Source organism: Alligator sinensis, unplaced genomic scaffold (genome assembly GCF_000455745.1).
Source record: "Alligator sinensis unplaced genomic scaffold, ASM45574v1 scaffold1186_1, whole genome shotgun sequence".
NCBI classification, from domain to species: Eukaryota; Metazoa; Chordata; order Crocodylia; family Alligatoridae; genus Alligator; species Alligator sinensis.
This window is the reverse complement of record NW_005843233.1, coordinates 140,117-149,917: the sequence shown is the minus strand read 5'-3', so window position 1 is coordinate 149,917 and position 9,801 is coordinate 140,117.

The window sequence follows — 9,801 nt, the reverse complement described above, 5'->3', positions numbered from 1 at the left end:
GTTCATGATGAACCCCCCCATGCAGCGTGGGTCAGTTGGGGGCAGTGTGGAACCCCCCCTGGGAACATCTGGAAACAGATCAGGCATTAAAAAAAGTCATTTAACCGCAATACTTGGACGGGGCTATCCCTCACTTCTCCGCATGAGTGGTGCCCTCCTCGGCCCAAGTTCTGTTCGCTCCTCCAGCAGCAACAGAATTTGGGCTGAGTATTCAGCTGTTAAAAGGACCCTATGAACGTGAAACTCTTGTTTTTATCTGGAACCCCCCCTTTACATATGATAGTTTCATCTGCAATGATTACAGCTGGAAGCGTTGATCAGAGAATATCTGTTTATTTGTTCACTGCTTTTCACAGTATTTCATACGTGCCGGTTTGTCTGCTCTAAGGATGCTGAGAGGCCTTTTAAGTCCTGTCTCAGGCACTAAATGTGATAACACAACTCTTGTCCTGTACAAAACTGTTGCTGTACTGCATGCGATACCAAGCATGAATAATCCAACATTGCATTGTTCGAATGGCAGACTGGAGTTCATTGTCTTCATGCCTATTCGGGGGGATTTTGCATATTAACCGTATTTTCTTGGGATTTCCCAGTTGGTCTAATAAAAGGTATCATTTTGGAACCAAGAGTTCTAGGTTTTTGTATAGATACCCAAAACGAACATTTTAAAGAAATGCTCTGGCCCGATATAAAAAGTTTCCAAAAGCATATGCCCTTTAAAAAGTAGACAATCTGGGTGAACCTGATATCTTTTATTAAACCAACTTAAATAGTTGGAAAAAAAAATTTTAAGCAAGCTTTCAGGTTCAAAACCCCTTTTTTCCCCAACTTTTTAAGTTGGTCTAATAAGAGATATCAGATTCACCCAAAGAACCTTGTCTGCCCGTGTCCTTAGATGAACACGGCTGCAACCTACACCCCTTTAAAAAGTACGCCTTGCTTTTCTAAAACTGAAGTCTTTTGCAGGATTTTTTTAAGATAACAGCATTGTTTATTCCCTCATTTAAGTTTTATAAGGTCCATTTTTGCAAAAGACAGTAGACATCAATGAAGGCAGCTAGAGGCAAACTCAAGTTCATCACGGGGGCACAGAAGGGAATTGGTGAGTATTTATTCACCAAGGCGCCTCCGGGGGTTACAAGAAATAATGGCCACAAGCTAGCAGAGAGCAGATTTAGACTGGACATTAGGAAGAACTTCTTCACAGTTCGAGTGGCCAAGGTCTGGAACGGGCTCCCAAGGGAGGTGGTGCTCTCCCCTACCCTAGGGGTCTTCAAGAGGAGGTTGGATATGCATCCAGCTGGGGTCATCTAGATCCAGCTCTCTTTCCTGCCTATGCAGGGGGTCGGACTCGATGATCTATTGAGGTCCCTTCCGACCCTAACATCTATGGATCTATGAATCTATGGACTCGAAGTCCAGGTCCAGCTCCCTACTGCAGCTTGCAGGGACTGCCTTGATCTCTGAAGCTCTCCAAATCTTTTCCAAATCAATTTGGAGTGCTTCAAATTGATTCAGAACTTTTAATTGGTTCCCTATTTGGATTTGGAGATTTGACCACTGAACCAGATCAAATCTCCTCTGAATCAAATCAGCACTCGAAGCTTTGCACAGCCCTAGTGTCTACCCTGACACCACACAGATCTAACACCTGAACCAGCCACAGAGAAAACTAGGAACCAAACTCTGGGCATTATTTTCTTGCACACAATACTGGCTGGCATGGTTTGATGGTGGTGTTTGGTTTGGTTTGGTTCTGTTCTTGCCATCTCTGTTTGATCAATACTTTGTTTTAAATTAGGTTTTGGGTGAGGAAATGGTCTGTGGGAGACAGGCGTTGTATTGTTAAAGAGAGTGCGTTGTTGGATGTAGTAGTAAGATTCTGCTGGAAGAAGGAAAATGTTTTTGGCACTTTTCTAATACTATTTCTAATAAACTACTGTTGCCCTTCCTCTGTCCTCTGGTTCCAGACCTGACCACCCATTGCTGTCCCTTCTCAGCCATTGACTTCTGCCTCTGCCTCACATCTCAGATTATTACACCTCACTCTCACATATCTTGGACCTGTCTTGCTCCCTGATTTTGCTCTGTGCAGTGTTTGGCCCTGGCTCAGACTCAGACCCTCTAGCTTTGACCCCAGCCTCCCTTGAACCTTGGCTAACAGTGTGTGTGACCTCCAGGCAGACCTCCTGTGCCTCACAATATGACAGAGCAGCACCTGATCCAGAGAATCTGGGGCGAGGGCAGCGGCGCCCCTCTGAGAGGTGGAGAAGCTCATACATGGCAGCTACCACTGCCACCCCCCAGCTTGGTGAGCTTCTCCATCCCATGGAGGGGTGCCACTGCCTGCACCCCAGCCTAGTGAGCTTTCCCCCCTCCTGGCCCTGCTCTTGGGAGGCAGGAGCACTCCATCCCTGCCAATGTGTGTGCTGTCCCAGCCTCTCTACTCTGTGTCTGGCTGTGCACCAACCCCCTCCCCTGGTGTCCAACTGTTCACCACCCCCTCCTCCTCCACTCCATGTCTGGCTGCTTGGGGTACTTTGATTAAAAGAGGTTGAAACCCCCTGGTCTAGGGGTATGGTTCTCACTGTGGGTGTGAGGGGTGTTATGTTCAAATCCCAGACAAGCTCAGACCATGCAGCTTTTTCCCTCCCCCAGCTGGGGCATTACTCTGCAGTGGATCTGACCCTCTGCTGGAGCTCTTCCAAGAGTGCCTTCAGGAGGCCTAGCTGGGTGCAAGATGGACTGGGGCCTCGTGCCTCTTCTGTACAAGAAGGGTCTGAGGGAGGAGTTGAAGAATTGAAGGCCGATCACCCTCCTGAACTTCAATTACAAGCTGCTGGCCAAAGTCTTGGCTGAGGGATTCAAATCTGTCCTGGGGCAGTCATTCACAAGGACTAGTCATGCGGGGTGCCAGTATGCTAGGTCCACAGAGCCCTGGTGCAACTAAGAGATACACTTCAGCTGGTGAGGGAAGAGGGCAGAGTGCTGCCATCCTAAACCTGGACCTGGAGAAGGCCCACAAAAGAGTGTCCCAACAGTTCCTGTTCCAGACACTGGAGCAGATCGGGGTCCCCCCAACCTTCATCACCTGGATCAGGACCCTCTACATGGACATGAGCAGTGAAGTGCAGATCAACAGCTTCCTGGGTGCTTGGATTGTGGTGCAGTTGGGGGTGCAGCAGGGCTTCCCATTCTCCCTGATCCTGTTTGTCTGCACCATCAAGCCCCTGGCCCAGCACCTGAGGTAGGACCCAGGGGTCCGTGGAGTCCACATGCTGGGGAGCAACAACCAAGAGGCCAAGGTCCTGGCCTACATGGATGACTTGAACATCCTGTGCCAGAACAAGTGGTCAGTAGAGAGTCCCATGGCACGTGCAAGTCTATGAGGTGGGGGACAGGGGGGGGCAAGCTCAATGTGAGCAAGAACACCTGCCATGCGGTGGGCAAGCTTGGGGATCTGGAAACCCTGGGGGTCTGTGGCAGGGCACTGTTAGTGCCTGCCACTTTAAAGGCCTGCAGCTGGCGGCCGCGAGGTGCCTGATGAGGGCAGCCATTTTGAATCTGGGGCTGCCCATATAAACAGGGCAGTTCTGCTGCTGGGGGCCAGGCAAAAACACTGCCTGGCCAGAGGGCTGCTTGCTAGTATCATCTGGAGGTAAGGGAGGAGCTGTAGGGGATGGTCAGGAGGCTCCTGGTCCTGGGTATGACCTAAAACTGCACCCTGCCAGGAATGGGTAGCCTGGTGGGGCTCTCAGTGGTGCGGGAGCCCCCAGGAAATGCCAGGCCAGTTACCACCCCAGTGAAAGGAGGGTCAGGGCACCTTAACCCCTAGGCTCCACAACAGGATGGGTTACTCCTTCTTTGGAGGGCTTGGAGGGTGGACCCCTGGAGAGAGAGAAAAGGGCCATAGACTCATGCCTGTCTGAACTTCCCCTGACTGGTCCATGCTGGGGCCAGGACCAGAAGGGTCAAAGGGCCAGGGGCCCAGTGCGAGGAACACACTAGAGTGAGGGCCTGGGGTTCTGGATGGCTTGGCGGTGGGCCAGGGCTAGTGAACCAAAGGTCCCGGCTGGGGGACCACAACCAAAGGGGGAGCAGTTCAGGGAGCTATGCTGCCTGGTATGAAGGCAAATGAGACTGCCTGAGGACAGGAATCTGGATGGGGTTCAATTAGGAGGATTCTGGGGACCAGTGTGGGGGCCGGTGACAATGATTACATCGGGATGCCATCTGCGAGGCTTGGGCTGCAGTGTAGGGGAGGAATGGAGCCACATGTAGTGCCCCTGCTATTGGGGCAGGAAATGGGCAGCCTCCTGCTTAATGACATCTATTAAATTAGCAAGGCATGGTGGGTGAGAACGTGGGGGGTCAGCCCAGAAACAGGTGGGTGGGCCGTGGTTAAATCGGCCCGGCGAGGCCCCCTGTTACAGGGTCTCTGTCCCCCAAGAGGGGGTCAAGATCCTTGGGATAGAGTTTGACCCTGATCTGAGTGGCAGGTCAGCATGAGGGAAGACAGAGGCAAAAGTAAAGCAGATCCTGGGACTGTGGCACACGCGCACCCTTTCCATGGGGAGGCACATCACGCTTGTGAAAGTGGTGCTTCTGTACACCTCACTGGTCTTCCCCCCCTTCTGAGTGCATCACCCACAGGATATAGAGGGCCATGTGCATGTTCTTCTGGGGCTCCAGATGGGAAAAGGTGGTGAGGAAGACCTTGTACAAGGACAAGAGGGCCGGGGCAGAGGCATGCCAGACATCCTCCTGTTCTTGTGGGCCAAGTACATAAGTTAGATCTTTAAGCTGGCAACAAGCATGGAATCCAAAACAGCTTGCCTGGTGAGAGATTTTGCAGGTTGCATCTTGGGACATGGGTTGGGGGGGTTCACCCCAACCAACCACAGACCATGGATCATGGACTCACCATGATTCTACAAGATCCTAAACTGGTTCCACAGTCTGTACAGGCTGCACGGCACAAGCCCAGTGACCATGAGCGACCACAAGAAGATCCAGGAGATGGTAAGGCTGAGGGACATCATGTCGCTTGTGGACTTGCTCCCGGGTGATGTGTGCCAGGCCATGCAGGAGCTCATCATCCAAAAGGACCTGCACAAAGATCACAGGGACCTGAAGTGGCTGATAGCCCACTGAGCCCTGCCAATGAGGGCATGGTACCAGTGAGGCACAGCTGGGGAAACCCAGCTGCCAATGACTCAACTGCCATGGAGCCACTGAGATGATCGACTACCTCCTCTGGCTCTGCACCTTCACCCAGGAGGTATGGAACAGGGTGAAACAGCTCTGCAAAGCGGTGGCTGGGGTCAGCTGGATAACCAGAGAAGTGGCGCTGTATGGGCACCTTGCCAAACACCAGGGGAACCCATCACCTCGTTTTGACCAGTTTGCATCCTACATCAGGAGTGCCCTGTGGAAGGCCAGAAACCTCCTGTTGTGCAGGCACATGGACTTGGAAGTGGTAGGCTGTGTGAAAATGGCTCTGAGTGAACTCCAGACCTACTACCAGAAATCAGTAGTTGAGGATGGAGAGGACATTGCCAAAGCTACCTGGTACAAAGACACATGGCAAAGGATCGTCCAACTCCCCCCACAGTGGAGAAAGGGGTGGTGGCAGTGAGGAAGAAAAGAGACAAATGGAACTGAGGACACCGACAGCAGGAACGGGTCCTCTATGGATGACATGTGAACTGAGTCTGTGACCCCACAAGTTGGGTGGGGATGAAAGGAAGGGGTTGCCTGGTCTGAAAGATCAGAGTTTGTATGTGTGTGGTGAGCAGTGTGGATATTGTAATGGGTCCAGGGGCATGGGCTATGTGGGTGAGGTTTTTGCACTGGGTTCTGGTGTTTCTTTGTGGGGTGATACTCGGTGTGTGTGAGTGAATATATGTGTTGAAAATTTTTTTGTTGAAAAATCTATATCTATAATATAGCTCTAGCTCTAGAGAGATGGAGATAGAAGGAAAAGATGGTAGAGAGAGAGATATATATAGAAAAGATAGGATAGAGAGAGAGATAGAGATAGAAATAGGTAGATAGAAAAGATGGTAAAGATAGAGACAGAGATATAGAGATATATAGAAAAGATGGTATATATATATATATATAGAGAGAGAGAGATAGGTAGATAGAAAAGATGGTAAAGATAGAGACAGAGATATAGAGATATATAGAAAAGATGGTATATATATATATATATAGAGAGAGAGAGAGAGATAGAAAAGTTGGTAGAGATAGAGATAGATATAGAAAAGATGGTACAGAGATAGAGATTGACAGAAATAGAAAAGTTGATATAGATAGAGAGAGTTAGATAGAAAAGCTGGTATAGAGAGACAGAGATAGAGACAGAGATATAGATAGAGATAGAGTTAAATAGAGATAGAGAAAAAGAGCTAGATAGAGTGAGAGAGAGAGAGATAGAGATAGACAGAGATAGAAAAGATGGTATAGAGATAGTGATAGATAGAGCTAGATAGAGATATAGAGAGCTAGATAGAGATAGTGATAGAATTAGATAGATATAGATAGAAAAGATGGTATAGAAATATATATATATGTGTATATATATATAGAGAGAGAGTTAGAGATATAGATAGAAAAGATGGAATAGATAGAGACTGATAGAGATAGATAGAGGTAGATATATAGAGAGGGAGAGATAGAGATAGAAAATATGGGATAGATGGAGAGAGAAAAGATGGTATACAGGCACACACAGAAAAGCTGGTATAGAGAGAGAAAAGATGGTATAGAGATAGATAGAGATAGAGATAAAAGATGGTATAGATAGAGAGAGAGATTGAGAGAGATAGATATAGAGATAGAGTTATCTATCTCTAGAGAGAGAGTTAGAGATAGAAAAGATGATAGAGATAGTGACAGAAAAGATGGAATAGATAGAGATACATAGATATATATATAGAGAGAGAGAGATAGAAAGAGATAGAGATAGATATATAGATAGAGAGGGAGCAATACAGATAGAGGTATGTATATATATATATATATATATATGGAGAGAGAGATAGAATAGATAGAGATATATATAGAGAGATGGAGAGAGAAAGAGAGAGAGAGAGAGAGATGGAAAAGATGGTATAGAGAGAGAAAGAGATAGAGAAAGAGACAGACAGAGATATAAAAGATGGTATAGATAAAGATGGTAGACAGAGAGATAGACAGAGATTGATATAGATATAGATGTCTATCTATCTATCTATCTAGAGAGATGATAGAGATGGAGATGATAGAGATTTTTTAACAAAAAAAATCTGACCCCCCAGAACCTTCCTGGGCTGTTAACACCCCCTGCACCAAGGCTCCATCTTGCTGAGGTACAGAGATAAAATTTCTCCTGGTTTTCAGTCATTCATTTTACCTAACTATCCCAGTTACTACAGTATCAGCAGAGAGAAGCTGTTCTTCATTGGGGCAGCTGAAATCTTACCTGAGGACTACAATGACAGATGCTCATTTTTCTAACCTTGGAATACTACATATTGAAACATGAGCTGTCAACGTACCTGACGTCATTGCACAGTTTGCCATGAGAAAGGACTTACACCTACAATTCTTCTAACAAGGTAAGTAACAGGGAGCTGACTCCTTAAGTCAGTGTAAGAGGGGCATGGTCTGTGGCAGGAGTGCTAGGTGTCCTGCCAATTTAAGACACAGCAGGCAGGTGCCCCCCTGCACACCCTGCAGCTCCCCCCCATGCAGGGCAAGGTTCCCCTGGCCACAGCCTGGGCTCTAGTGCCTGGTTGCAAAAGGGGGCTCACCTGGGAAATAAGCCCAAGACCTCTCACACCCAAAGTGAGAATCATGCCCCCTAGACCAATGATCCTGGTGAGAGCAAGCTTCCACATAGCTTATCATTTTTATTTTATTAAAAAAAAAAATTGTCTTACCCAATTGAGTCCCAATTTCTCTTGACTAAACAGAGTTCCAGGGTTCACATCTGGACAGAAGTGTCCTCCCTGGGCAGTTTCCTCCTCCCAGGCCCTTCAGCCTGGGACTTCAGACACTCCCAAACCCCTGGCAGCATCCTAGGTGTAGACCATTACTGGTGCATCTCGGTCCTGGCCCTGGGAACTGTAATACCATGGAGGATGTGAATCCCCAGACTGGTGCATGCCAGGGAGGACACTTGTTGGTGCTGGAGCTAAAGGGACTAGAAGGATCAAGCTTTGCTCAATGGAAACTTGGAACTTGACTCTTGGGTTCTGCCCAATACATTTTGGAGCTGATCTGGCTCTTGGGGAAAAAGAAAATTTGGAAGGAAATGATAGTGTGTGGCAGGGGTTTGCCCCCCACAGCATGGGACAGGCCTCCCCCTCCACTCCCCCCCTTGTGGGAAGCCGGCTTCAGATGCATGCTGCTGTGGATGGGATGGACCCAGCCGGGTCAGCACCAGCCGGGAAAAGTGGCATGCAGCTGAAGCTGGCTTCCCACATGCTGCTGGAGATGGGAGGAGTCCAGCTGGGTCTGTACCGGCCCAAATTTTTGAGTGGCGGCCCCTGAAGAATTTTTTTCATCTAGTTCCTGTGAAGTCATCTGTCCAATCACCCGCTGGACGCCGGTACAGCCATCGGCCACCCGACCGGGGTGGCCCTAAGATACATCTGGACATTTATTTTCTATCTATAGTACCGGCCAGCAGAAATGGCAGTGGAGCTGTGTGCCGCTCGGGACGGGACGAGTCTGGCCGGAGCAGCAGGGGCTTAGCTGCATTTTCCCCCTGCCTGCGCTGGTCAGTCCTGAGCAGCACGTGGCTCTACCACCACTTCTGCTGGCCAATGCTGACCTGGCCAGCCTCCTCCCCTCCCCAGCAGCATGTGGGAAGCTGCCTTCAGCTGCATGCTGCTTTTTCTGGCCAGTGCTGACCTGGCTGGGCCCATCCCATCTGGGGCAGCATGAGGCTGAGGCTGGCTTCCCATGTGCTGCTAGAGATGTCCAGCTGGGTCGGCACTGGCCAGCAGAAGTGGTGGTGGAGCCTCTTGCCTTTTGGAACCAGCTGGCACAGGTAGGGGGAAAGTGCAGCAGCACGTGGAGAAGCCACTGCTTGATAGGGGATGGGATGGGCTGCACCGGGGAGGCAAAGCTGTGGCTGAGCCCCCTGCAGCTGTGCTGTATGCTCATTTAAGACTGAACAATATGCTCAAGAATAGAACATGAATGATCTGGGCTCTAACGTGAATTTGGAGCGGGTAAAAATCTTTGCAAATATACTGTCCAGTGTTTGGATTGTGTTTGCTTCTGTTTCTCTTTGTGGGAGATTGGGGGTTCAGCTTGTTACTGCTTCTTAAAGATGTGTTACTAACAGGTTATTAATTCAATAAAAGTAAATCTTCTTGAAGATTATTATCAAAATTTGAAAAGTGAAGAATATTTTAAAAAATGCCCATATTGAGCATTTTTGAAAATGCCAAATGGTGGTAGTCGGGGGGACTACCGCCACTGCTGGCCTGCTGAGCAATCCTTGCAAAGCCAGCAGGTCAAGGCACTTAAGGGAGCCCACCCCTGCCCCAGCCCTGGTAAAACCTGTGGGCTAGGAAGGAGCCCCCCAGGGGATACTTGCCTGCCTGTACACAAATGCCAGGAGCTTGGGGAACAAGCAGGAGGAGCTCATCCTCCTGCTCAATGCAAATAATTATGATGTCACAGGGATAACGGGGACCTTGTGGGACCCCACCCATGACTGGACCATGGGTATAGATGGCTATACCCTGTACAGGAGGGATCGTGTAGATAAAAGGGGCAGGGGGGTAGGTTTCTATG